General features: G+C 39.1%; 1 protein-coding gene across 6 annotated transcripts in view; it reads left to right on the top strand.

Moving 5' to 3' along the window:
- Positions 1–1,802: 1,802 nt before the first annotated feature.
- The window catches only part of CTNND1 (catenin delta 1), a 45,955-nt gene continuing 34,737 nt past the window's right edge, over positions 1,803–13,020 (top strand). For all 6 annotated transcript variants that reach the window (XM_023540547.2, XM_023540544.2, XM_023540546.2 and 3 more), the window contains exon 1: positions 1,803–2,040. The gene's annotated coding sequence lies outside the window, so the exon portion shown is untranslated. The remainder of the gene's footprint in view (positions 2,041–13,020) is intronic.

The following is a 13,020-nucleotide window of genomic DNA, read 5'->3' as shown; positions in this document are numbered from 1 at the left end:
AATCTATACCAAATATGGGGGGGGGGGGAGTTAGCTAATGACTACATCAGCTTGATTAGAAGGGCACAGTCATGCTGAGGGGGAGTGGAATTCCTGTTTAGACAGATAAGGAAAGGTCAGATCATAGTTAATAGTGTTACTTTAATGTATTGAAAGAATAAATGTGATACCATGAAAGCAGATGAGGAATTTGGCCTTTATCCTTAGGACAGTGTAAGGTGATGGAAAGAGCACAGCTTTGGAGTCAGATTGATGAGGGGTTCACTTCTTCACCACATGAGCTCAGGCAAGTTGCTTAACCTTGCTAAGCCTTGATTTCTTATCTATAAAATGGAGGTAATACTATCTCCATTGTGCTGTTTTAGACATTCGAGACAATGAGTGCAAAGTGCCTCTTACATGATAGACTGTCAATCATTGGTTGCTATTATTGGGCAATGGTAAGCCATTGAAAGTTTTTGGACAGGGTAATAATAATAACTCATTCTTAATGAGTTTATACTATATGCCATACATTGTTTAAGAACTTTAACTCTCACAGTAATCCTGTGAGAGATATACAGTTATTATCCCCATTTTATAGTTAAGGAAACTGAGGCTCAGAGAGATTATCTAACACGTCCAAGGTCACATAGCAGTACACTTAGTCGAGTAAATACGTGTACTTACAGAGATAGACCTTGAAGCTAGGTGGTCTAACTGCAGAACCTATGCTCTTAACCACTATTATAGATTGTGAAAACTTTATGAAAAAGATTAATTTGGCAGCAGTCTACAGGGCAGAGTTTGAGATTCTTCAGTAAGAAAGAAAAAGGAAATCTTAATTCATCTTTAGTCACTGAATGATGGTAAAATACTAATCTTTGTCAAGCATATTTAAAAAAAAATTCAGCCCTTGCCCTTCATGGTCTTACAGTCTAAGGACATATTAAGAATATCTCTTAACTCAGAAGAGGAATACCCCTATAGTCCTTTATTCAGGTCAAGTGTCAAAAGACAATGTATGAACATCATCTTGAGCTTGGAGTTCACACTGAAATAGAATTTTCTTCACGTGAGACTCTTGGTCTTCCTTATACATGCTGTATTCCCTCTAAATATATTGCTCAGTATTGGATTCCGTTTACTTTTCCTCTCAAACCCATATTATTTTGATTTGGGGTCAAATGGGAACACAGTGATATTACTTAGCAGCCCAGTGGATTCAGCGCCCTTCTAGTTGAAACTGTAGAGACTAAACACTGTTAACAAGCCCAAGCATTTATTTTTTTCTAATTAGCTCTAATGCAATTAAACCAAAACATTGAAATTGAGAGTTTACCTCCCAGATATCCCCTCCCCATCCCATTGGCACACAGTAGTCCTGTTGTGAGGATTTGTCTCTCCTTCCCTTCCGGTCTTTCTTTGAGGTAGAAAGCAACAAATGAAACACCAGCAGGCAAATAAAATCAGCTCTTTTCTGTTTCCCCACCTGGAAAGGAAGGGAGAGGGAGCAAGAACCCAACCATCAAAGATAACTGGCTTGGATGTGCCATTCTTAGAAGCCCTTGTTCCCTCGCCCCCCGCCCCCCCGAAGCTCTGCAGTAATTCCTCGGAGATTGTATAGTCTCTGCTTTAAATATATATATATATGTATAACTTCCCCCTGTCTCTTTCTCTCCTCCTCTCTCTCTTTTTTTAATTTCCTATAATAAAGTTTCCTATTGGATAAGGTCAGCTCCCTGATTTATGCCTGGCTCCTATTGGAAGTTCTCAGGGGCTGACATCACTTAGGAAAGCGAGGGGGTAGGGCTGCCAGATCAGTTTGTCACCACCCAGGCTCCCTTGCCTTTGGCTGGGTGCAACTTCCATTTTAGGTGTTGGATCTGAGAGAAAAAAAAAGAGAGAGAGGGAGAGAGAGAAAGAAGAGCAGGAAAGATCCTGAAAGGAGGAAGAGGTGGCGAAAAATCAACTGCCTTCCTGGATTTGTCTTTCTCAGCACATTGGCGAAGCCTTGGGTTTCTTTCTTAAAGGATTGGTTTATAGAAGTCCACGTTTGAGGTGTGTGCCTTTTAAAACAAAAATGTGTTACAGAAGGGGAACGGAGGATAAACCAGTCGAATTTTTGTTTTATGGTAACCAGAGGGAATTTAAAAATGAGAGCGAGTCTGCTATGCTGAGGGGTGACTTTTAAGCAATTATCTTTTTCTTTCTACCTTCAGTACTTTGGGAGATTTTAGTATTTTAGTAATATTAAAAAAAGGCAAAATATGCAAGACCTGGAAACAAACTTCTAGGTCTCTCTAATACAAGGAGACTCTAGATCCAGAGGGGTAAGAGCAGTTCTGTAAATTTACATTTTTGTGTGTTCTTTGATTTTGTATTTTTTTTTTTTCTGGATTTAGCTAACATAGTTCTGTGCTCAGAGCCCAAACCAAAAATTGGTTTTTTGGCATGTTGCGTGTGGGTTGGGAAAGGAATTTGTCCGGGTTGGGAGCTAGTTTTACAGATGGTTCTTCATATGTTTCAGAACTTCTTTTTTTGTTCTTTTATCGTTGAATTTGTGGAAGTGGAAAGTTGCAGGGAGCTTTGCAGTATAAATGGTGGTGTTTTCTCCCCGGAGAGTTTGAACGGCCCAGATCGGTTTCTGCCCTGCTGTTCCTGGGTGGATCCGCCTTTTACTTTTCCAGGTGCGGTGGGTGGGAGCCTTACTCCTGCTAGACGGAGCCTCCCTGTTTTGCCTTATAAAAGAAAACAAATGGTTCCATGTTAACTGAATTGCCATCCCCGCCTTCCTCCTACAACTCCTTTGATGGCAGAGATTTGTGGAGGTGTTGTATGTTAAATCTGCAAATACGATAAACGTTTGGTATATGTGCTTAAAGGGATAAGGAAATTCTAATCATGCCTTTTAGTTCACCTGAGTAAAGTAACAACACACCTGAAAGTATTTTCAGCTTTGTGCTCTCTGAGAGGGCAACGGATTAAATAAGGTTAGATTAAGAGAAACCACTTAAACAAACTTTAGTGTTTAAAATGCATTTGAGAAAGCCCAAGGAGAATTTGTTTTTAAACCAAACAGAAAGTTGTTTTTTGGAGGTGAGTTTTTTGTCTGGTTAATTTACCATGAAATCAGAAATGTGTAAGAGCTGAAGGCCCATGTCTGCTTTCTTATACTTAATCTTAGGATTTGTTTTGTTTTTGCAAATATATTCTTACAAAAATACTGGTTCTAGAGAGTTATATAGGTAGCTCATGAACAGCTGAAAAGTGGGACGTTCTCTTCCTTCTGTCTCTGAAAATGCTAATCAGTCTGAAAATTACAGCTGGAATAGATACTGCTCTAATGGTAACAAGATGGGCCTTAATGTGTAAACTGCTCATTAGCTTTAAGCTGGCATGTATCTTTAATAATTCCCTGATTCTACCCCCTGCTTCCCAATTCTAGAACACTTCCTTGGATTTCTTTTTAATAGAATGAGGGTATTTCTTGAAAGATGACTCATCCTTCTAACGTTGTGGTTTCAGAGGAAACAGAACTTTGTTCCTCTTTTTGATACAATCTACACAAGGACTATAGCAAAGGTTTAATGCCTCGATCTCATAATTGTACCAAGTGCAGTTAAAAAAAAAAAGACAACGTGTACAATCTGTTGGGCTGGAGTTCTTGTTTAATATTTTCTAAATTTTCTTTCCAGTGTTCTCTTTGCCTTGACACCAGCCTAGGGAGGTTTCTTGTTGGTCTTTGGAAGGTTGGTCATGTTGCTGCCAGAGTGTCGGTTTCCCACTCAGCCTTTAGGGGGAGGGATGAGGGAATCTGAAGGAGTACAAAGGCAGTTTGAAAATAGGTTCTGGATGACTGAGTGGTGGTGATTTGGGTCTGGCTTTAAATACTGGGCTTTGTATGGAGTATCCTAGATAACAAGCGTCCAGAACCGTTTCTACCAACTGAAGGCTTTGCTTTGACTGGTGTGTAGTATAGAGCCTTTTGGGTGATAAGAGGGAATATTTATCTTTTACCTCACTTCCATTAGTTCTTTCGGGAAATATAGTATGGGGTGGGGATAAGTAAATCTTTTACATGTATATATATATATATATATATACACACACACACACATGCGTTTGTTTTGTTTTGCTCCTCGTTTTGCTTTTGGGGTAAGAATGAAGACAAATATGAGTTATGCAGATTGTCCTTTCCTCGTTTGACTCCTATAGACTGTTGGTTCCTTTGTTACATGTGTTCCAGTGGGATGGGTGCCTTCTGGGAGGTGAGAGTTCTAGTTTCTTTCTTAGGGTTCCATTTATGGAGAGTCAGACGAGAACATGATCTCTCAGCTAGCACAAAATTGGGACTATGGGAGACCTATTAAAAAAACAAACAAAACTCCAAGCAATTTCAATCCAGCCTTAGGTATATGAGGTATTTGCTCTCTAGGGGTGGTGAGATAGGATGGATACAGATAAATTAAACATAGATCACTATCAGTTGGAATAACAAAATGATTACCTCCGTATAATTTATTGCCTTCTATTTTGGTACCTGATGATCCCGTTACTAACCTACCCACCTTTTTTTTTTTTTTTTTTGAAGAACTATGGCTAGCATTTTACATGTACTATTAATTCCCTACAACATCCGTTTTTTAAGAAAACTGAGCCTCAGAGAAACTTGACGTTTGTTGAAAATCTTTACAAAGTCCATGGACTTAACCACTAATACATTGCCATTCTCTAGAGAGAATGGAAAAAACAGCCAGAACTAAAATGAGCCCTTGCTAGTCTTTGCTAGTCTTCCAGGTTGGGGTAATGTATGTAAAAGATCTGTTTTCCTTAAAGCCTATGGCGGCTAGATATGCTGGAGTGGATATTATTTCATTTTTTTGGAACAGATCTTTCCAAATATGTACCATTACTGTCCTAATTTCTTAAACTCCCCAGATATGCCTCAAAGTCATTTGATCATCGATGGAGTTTTCTTTTTTCAGAGGATTTTCAGGCATGTGGTTTGGAACGATTTTGCCAATTTGCTAGGAGAGTCTTATAGCAGGTAGTTCAGGTAGTGTATGTATTGTACTGTATTATAATTGTCTACTCATTTTTGACTTTTCTACTATAATGTGAGCTACTGGAGTGTAAAAAAAAAAAAAAAAAAAAGCCAAACCCAGTGCCGTTGAGTCGATTCCGATTCCGACTCATAGCGACCCTATCTATAGGACGGGGTAAGACTGCCCCGTAGTTTCCAAGGAGCACCTGGTGGATTCGAACTGCCGACCCTTTGGTTAGCAGCTGTAGCACTTAACCACAATGCCACCAGGGCTTCCGCTTGAGTGTAGGTACTGTGTTATCTCTGTATCCTTTTAGCACCTATCTTAACGTCTGGTACACTAAGCGAAGTGCTTAGTAAGCCTTGGTTAAATAAGGCACTTGATGAGAATCAGAGATTTTTGTGGGTCAAGGCTGAAAGGAAGTTGAGATTGGGAAGCAAAACAATATAGATTAATAAACTTGTAATTTTGAAACTTTTGCTTTAGTCTGTAGTTTCAGCCTTTCTTTCACACGTCTCCTCCCTTCTATTTTTTGAGCAAAGTTTCTGGAAATTATTGATAAACTGAAAAATTTAATTTGTCCTCAATCCTGCTTCCTTTCAGGAGAAGCAGTCCAAAGAATAGTGTAAACAGTGAGAATCCTAGTTGGCTCAGGTCCAATAAAGGAAGTGGTCAGCATACCTTACTGGATCATTGAACCCGTGAAAACCTTAAATGTATCCATTTTCTACAGGAGAGGTACTGGTCGCCAAGAACATATTAGGTGGCAGCATGGAAGTGTTGCTCTCAGCGCTGTGTTGAAAGTGTTTTTTACACTTGTTAATAAAAACATGAGTTCGAGATGATAGTTTTGAACATCAGTGTTTCAAAGAAAATATGTTTGGTTATCATTGTATTTTTTTGTTCCCGATAGAGCCATGAAGCTTCAGGAGATTTTGTTCACGAAGTGTATGGGAAGTTTATGAGTTTAAGAACCCAAATTATTTTTCGTGGGTAATTTAGTGTAATGGTAATAAGAAACTTACATAAAGGAATTAACTGTGGGTAATCAGGATGTGAATAATTACAAATATTCTTTCATGTTCTGTTCCCTGTCAGTGGGGATTAAATATCACATGAAGCGGAAATAGGGATCGCTCTGCATAAATGCAGCCGCCTCCAAGGTTTCCAATAGAGCACCGATAGCGCCTGACAGGGAGATTGTAGGAAGGGAAGAGCTACTGTTCTGGTAGAACTATCAAGGGGAAATAAGAGTGTGGGTTGATTTGTATTTAGTTGTGTAATGTACCTTTTGGAAGTAATTTTTCCCAGTTCTACTTCGAATTGCATGTTGTTCATTATTAAACATTTTGCACTGAGAATGGGGCCCATATTCACTATTTTGATTCAGGGACAGTGTCCTCTCCCCCCGCCCCCCTTCCAGGTTACTTTCTCTCCAGTGAGCCTTTTACTCTGACTGGAGTGGTGTGGACGACTTAGGTGTCAGTTATGGGGGTGCATTATAAGGACTCAGAGTTTTCTTATCTTAAAGCCCTCTTTGCTGGCCAGCAATAGGTAATTTGGTCATTACTTTCACAAAACGTGCTCCATTGTATGATGATAAAGGCAGTTTTTAACTTTTTATTTTGAAAATTTCAAACTTATAATAAGAAAGATTGCAAGACCAGCACAGTAACTCCTGTGTACCCGTCATTTACCTAGATACCAATTGTTAACATTTTGCCATGCGTGCTTTATTACTCTATTTTTTTTTTTTTTTTTTGGTCAATATGCTGACCAAACAGACTTTCTGAGAGTTCCACGAACATGGAGAGGCAAGGCAGTAGTTAAGAACATGGATGCTTTAGCCAGACTGCCTGCGTTCAAATCTTCCTCTGCTGCTTACTAGCTGTGTAGCCTTGGGAAAACTGTTTCATTTACTTGTCTGTAAAATGGCCGTAATAATATTAACCTATCTCATAGGATTTTTGTGAAGATTAAGTGACTTAATAAATGTGAAATTCATTGAACAGTGCCCAGCTCCTACTAATACCTTCTAAGTGTTTGGTGTTAGGATGGATGCTTTAAAAGAATTAAGTCATCATTTGTCTGTTGGACTAAGTGTCTTAAGATTTCTTAAAACCTGAAATTCTATGATAAATATAGACGATTGTATTGCAGAATAAATGGGCTTGTTTGGTGTATAAGCTAAATTTAGCAATAGACATCTTTGGGGAGTTGTATGGGTAGGGTTGTTCAAAACAAGGGTGGTATGGGAATGGATAACTTAAAGTGCAGTGTGAGTAGAGGGAAGAGAAACAGGCGGCAGATCTTGACAATCTTACAGTAATTTCTTTAGAGACTTGATATTTTAGGAAAAAAACAGAAATATAAGAGACGGAGGAAACACTGGTGGCATAGTGGTTGAGGGCTACAGCTGCTAACGAAAGGGTCAGCAGTTTGAATCCACCAGGTGCTCCTTTGGAAACACTATGGGACAGTTCTACTCTGTCCTATAGGGCGCTATGAGTCGGAATTGACTCGATGGCAACGGTTTTTTTTTTTTTTAATAGAACAGAATTCGAGCATCTGAAGGGTAAACGTTCCCTAATTTTCACAGAGAATGAATTGAAAAAGTATTTATTTGGGTTGGGTTTATTATTCTTAACTTTGAACGAGATTCTTTACTTTGAAGTCTCTCTGTCCAACCAGGGTTTTATAAGGTAACATTCAGTTATGGATGGTTGTAAAGGAAACAATTACATAGAAATGAAGGCAGGTTTTATTGCCCTTTTCTTGAAATAAGCCCCCCTCTTTTGTGTTCAGGAAATATCATTCTTTTTGCAGCCCTTCTTTATGGACATCTGTAAAACTGGGAGATATAGAAATTCTGAGTTATGAATGCTTCCTGTGAGGAGGGTGCTTCTAAGAAAGGGTTCTGTTCTTATATGTGGAAAAGCCAAACCATGACCTGTGGGAACTAAATATGTGTTAGATGCAACCTTGCCTGGAAACTTGTTGGTTTCTTCCAGTCTCCGTTTTTGCCCGCCTTTCAGTAACCTGTGAAAGTAGTGTTCTAAATAGTATTTAAACGAATTTCCGTTGGCATTCCGTATCATCCTACCATAGACTCCCCTTACCTGACTCCCCACCTTTTGTTACCCACATTTCACTCTACTGATTTTCCTACATTTTCTCCTTTTCATTTGCTTGCCTGTTCTCTGCCTGGCTTTGTCTTGCCTATTCTTTTTTCCCCGTGGATTGGGCTTTGTCTTCCCTATTCCTTTTTCCCCGTGGTTTGATGGTCTTCATGGATATTGCTTTGCCTTGCCAACACTTAACATGGGAGATGTTTCTGATTCGTATTCTAGAATAACTTGCACTCATGTGCTAAAAGTATAAATATTAGCGTACTGCTTTTGGTTTACTCAATTAGAACTAGATTAGGATTACAACAGTCGTAATCCAGGAAGATTGAGCGCTTCTAGTAATTCAGATTAGTTTTTATCTTTTTGATTTTCAGATCTCATTCACATTTACTAATAAAGTACTCATTTTTGTTCAGTTGACACTGGAGAAAATAAATTTACTTTCCCAGAGTAAATGAGCAATTTTTTAAGTGCTTTTCCTGTGTTGTTTGTTCTACGTTGGTATGTGGCATTTCATTGGGAGGTCTCATTGTGGAGGGAAAAAAATTTTTGTTCTAGTGAACTTATATTTTAAGAAACCAAAATATATTCTGATAGTTGAGGACATAACACATTGTTTATAGAAACTAGGTCAACCTTTCAATACTTTATCAAAGCACCTGCAGTTCCCATTTCATTGCAAGTGAAGTAAATCTCATTGAAATAAAGTAGCTGGTGTATATTCAGCACACTTAAAATAGAGTATTCTATTTTAAAAGAGAAATGGATGCCAATCTGATTTCTTTCCACTGCTTCTTTGTTGGAACGGGGGAAGTTCTTTAACCCCTCTTTCCATTGACTATTTTGTAAACCAGGACAGGGTTGGCAACTTGAATGTCTACTCTGCTGAAGGTCAGCCAAATCAGCAGATAAGGCTACCAAACCAAAACACCCAAACCCGGTGCCGCTGAGTCAATTCTGACACATAGTGACTTGATAGAACAGAGTAGAACTGCCCCATAGAGTTTCCAAGGAGTGCCTGGCGGATTCGAACTGCTGACCCTTTGGTTAGTGGCCATAGCACTTAACCACTACACTACCAGGGTTTCCAGATAAGGCTACAAAAAAAAAAAGCAGGCCCTAATTCATGGGCCTAAGATCACAATTAGAAAAAAAAAGCGTAGGGGAAAAAAAATAGTTGATTCATTTTCTAAAATACAACTCTTCATTGAAGAAGTAAAATATTTTTATTCATTCAGTAAAATTGGAGAGCCTACTATGTACCATGTTTTAGAGTACAACAATAAACCAAATAGAACTAATACTTGTCTTTATGGTGTTTACATTTTAGTTGGGAGAGCAAGTAAATATATAGCATGCCAAAGTGTGGTATTGCTACTGAGAAAAAGTTAAGCAGAATAAAGAGGATGGAAGATAAGTGCTGGAAGGGAGTAAGTTTTTTTTTTTTTTTGCATAGAGTGGTGAGGGAAAGCCTCACTTATGATGTGTTTGAGTGAAACCTAAACAAAATAAAAACGAGTGGAGTAATGTGGCTATGAAGAGTAGAAAGTGCAAAGGCCCAGAGGCTGGTTGTTGTCAGTGAGCAAAGGAGGTGAGAGAAATAGGAGACCTGTCTAGAGAGACCCTGTGTGTATGTTGGATAATGTAAGGCCTTGTGCAATATACGGTACGGAAAAGTCTCCTCACTTAGACCCCAGAGACAACAGCTGTTACTAGTCTCCATCTTTCTCCCATTGCAGAAGTTGCATGTGCGTATAGTCAGCAAGTAATTTGCATGGTAGCAGATTTTGCACAGGTTGATGACTTTTGCTTGGGAAATAATAGTAGGGTGACTACTTAGAATAAACTGTAGGTTTGGTGAATGAGATCAGAAGCAAAATTTTCTTCCCTAGAGAAATACATTTCTCCACTTTCTAATCTACATAGTAAATTTTCCATGAGTAGGAGGAGTGATAACCTGCCTAGACCTGGTCTAATTTTCTTTTGAGTACGTTTAGTTAGGCTTATGTGCTTTTGACCAAATATTACACCTACTCCACTTATTGCTTTTTCTTTTGCTCATTTGACCAAAAAGCTGCTACTTTCCCAGAGCCCTAATCACTGGGATTTAATGATTTTGGGGACCAGTTTATAGGTCAACCATATCCATGTTTCCTGATAGCTAGCGGTATGTTTCTGTTTTCCCTTTTCATATATATGTTTAGGCATAGTAGGGGTTATTAAATTGTATACTGAGCCACTTGGTGACTTGGGTAGGGTTGAGGAAGAAGTACCAACTAGTTTTTTAGTGACTGATGTTCTACGACAATCGCATATGGGAAGGAAAATATATTGGATGAATTATCAGAGTACCTGTGTTTTGAATCACCCACTTACTACTTTCCCTTCCATGATTTCTGGTTTAACTAGTCTGACCCTCAGTGAAAGAGTCTCTGTCTCCCTCTCTATCTCTTCATTTGGAGGTTAGCCCTGGAACTTGACCTGGTTACCCTCTGTTCTTCTCTTTAATTATACCTATCTAGTTGTCATCCTATTACTTAATAGTATCATCCTTGGGAGATGACCTCAATCAGGAAACATTTTTTTCCCTCCCATCTCCTCCTCCTCTGCTCAGGTAACTGTATCATCTTGCATAGGAAATATTTCAGGCAATCCCAGATTCCTCCAAATTTTGAAGTTTTTAACTTTGAAGTTTAAAATTTAAAAATAAGTGGTTGATGTTTATTACTTCAACATTTATAAATGGGGCCAAGATATTTGTGGTTGTCTCGAGAGTATGTCTTTTAATGTCATTCTTCTTTCCCAAATCTGTGACAGGAGCTTCCTTGTGGAAGTATTTCTCCGTATGGTTCTTCTAAAGACATTTTGCCACTCACTTTCTTTTACTCAAACCAGAAGTTAAAGTGACTTGCTTGGATAAGTGTCAGAGTTAACACTTGAAATCAGAGATTCTGGCTATTTCTCTTACATTATCAGTGGGGCTAGAATTATCTAGGGTCTTGAATGCTAGATTTAGGACTTTGGACTTTTGGGACAGTAGAACTGTTATATAGAAGGTTGCCATGAATTGGAGCCAGCTGCGTGGCAACTAAAAACAACAATAACGTTGAACCAATCTTTGAAAATTTGGTATAGCTCCTTGTTCCTCAGAGGAAAATTTAAGATGTTTTACAAGTAATCTGGTGGTCCAATTTGCAATATAAATAGAAATATCTTCCAGTATATCAAGTCAGGATTCTAGAGAAGGAGGCATGGATCAAAGTGAGACAGTTCTTCCTTCTCAGCAGTCTGAGTAATTTCTTATAGAGGGTTCTGAATCTAGAATATAGGATTTAGGACTGGTAATTCCAGCTATCCTTATATTTAAATCCATGCTTTCAAAGAGTTTCTATTCCAGACTGAGTAATGATCTAGGCTGTGTGGTGAACAGTAAAACATGCCCAAATAATGTATTTTATAACCAGTGCCCTTTGTGGAAGAGAAATGTGGTGGTCAGAGGGTTGTCAGGGATAGGCCAGTACAGTGGTTTCCAACAGGCTGTTAGAATCACTTTGAGGGTTTTAGAAAAACTTGGATTTCCAGGCCTCCTCTCCAGAAATTAAGGGGTGGAGGATAGGGAGGTAGATTTGGGGGACTGTATGTATACAGTATTCATCATATACTGTATATATACTATAGGGTCGCTATGAGTTGGAATCGACTCGACAGCAGTGGGTTTATATATACAGTGCTTACCTTGCTTATTGGATCATCTGCCCCTGTGTGCCACATCTTTCTCCCAAAGAGTGGCTAGTGGCTTTGAACCACCACTGTGACCTTTCGGTTAGTAGCTGAGTGCTTTAAAAAGTCAGTTAGGTTTGAGGACCACAAAACTGGAGATTTGAGTTAAATTACATAGCTTTGTGATTTCTCAGATGGGTGATTATTTTTTATTAGAATGCAAAATAGAGACAAATAGTTCACGGTGGTAGACATGGTGAGAAGGTGGTTAATTTGAAGTAATCTACCTTCGTTTCCTGTATTGTTTTGAAATTGCAGATGTCACAGCCTGATTTGGGGGTTTTGCCGGTACTTAGCATGGTATGGAGGACTTGCTTGTTAGGAGGAAGAGAAACTTTTAGACCATATCTCCACTTCCCCTCTCCATTTTGAAATTGTGGAACAAATTCAGGAGAGGATGTTAGCATTGAAACTCAGCTGGACAATTTGTTTAAAACTCAACAGGAAGGGCCAATGTCACTTCCTGTCTGAAAAGGAAGTGCTGGCTTCCTTCCCTTCCTCCTTGGCTAACTCTAGCCAACTTGGAATATGGGTGGGTTGGTGGTGGTGGGGCTGGTCACGTTAATACTATTAGCTGGCTACCCATGCCTTGGGAAATTCTTTTACTGTCCATCAAGGGTGTCTGTATAATGTGACAGGTGTTGTGCAGTTCATGTCTCCTTACAGGAAGCCTGTACTAGGTTTTGGGATTACTGTTGTAGTACGGGAAGCCTTCTAATATCTCAGACGTTCTCTTACATGCAGCCTTACACACACCTCCTCTGTATTCTCTGACATTTGAAAATAGATCAAGGAATTGTAGAGAAGAAACTGAAACCCCTTGACACTGAGGGGTAGGTTGGGGGAAGGAGAACATTATTGGGTAGAGAGGACGGGATGACAAAGGTTTCTTATTTTTAAATTGAGCCGAGAAAACATTCCTTCTAAGTGGGGCCAGTTGGCACTCTTCCTGCTATTTTAGTCCAGGCTTCTCTTTGCTACTGACCAGTCAGTTGTATTAAGTGTTTGATGTGAGTTTGAACTGTGGTCTCTGGGGTTGGGGGAAGGGAGAGTGGTGGAAACAGCTGGTGCCTTCATCAAGCCAT

Source organism: Loxodonta africana, chromosome 7 (genome assembly GCF_030014295.1).
Source record: "Loxodonta africana isolate mLoxAfr1 chromosome 7, mLoxAfr1.hap2, whole genome shotgun sequence".
Lineage (NCBI taxonomy): Eukaryota > Metazoa > Chordata > Mammalia > Proboscidea > Elephantidae > Loxodonta > Loxodonta africana.
The sequence above is the reverse complement of the archived record's forward strand: the minus strand, read 5'-3'. Positions and strand labels throughout refer to the sequence as shown.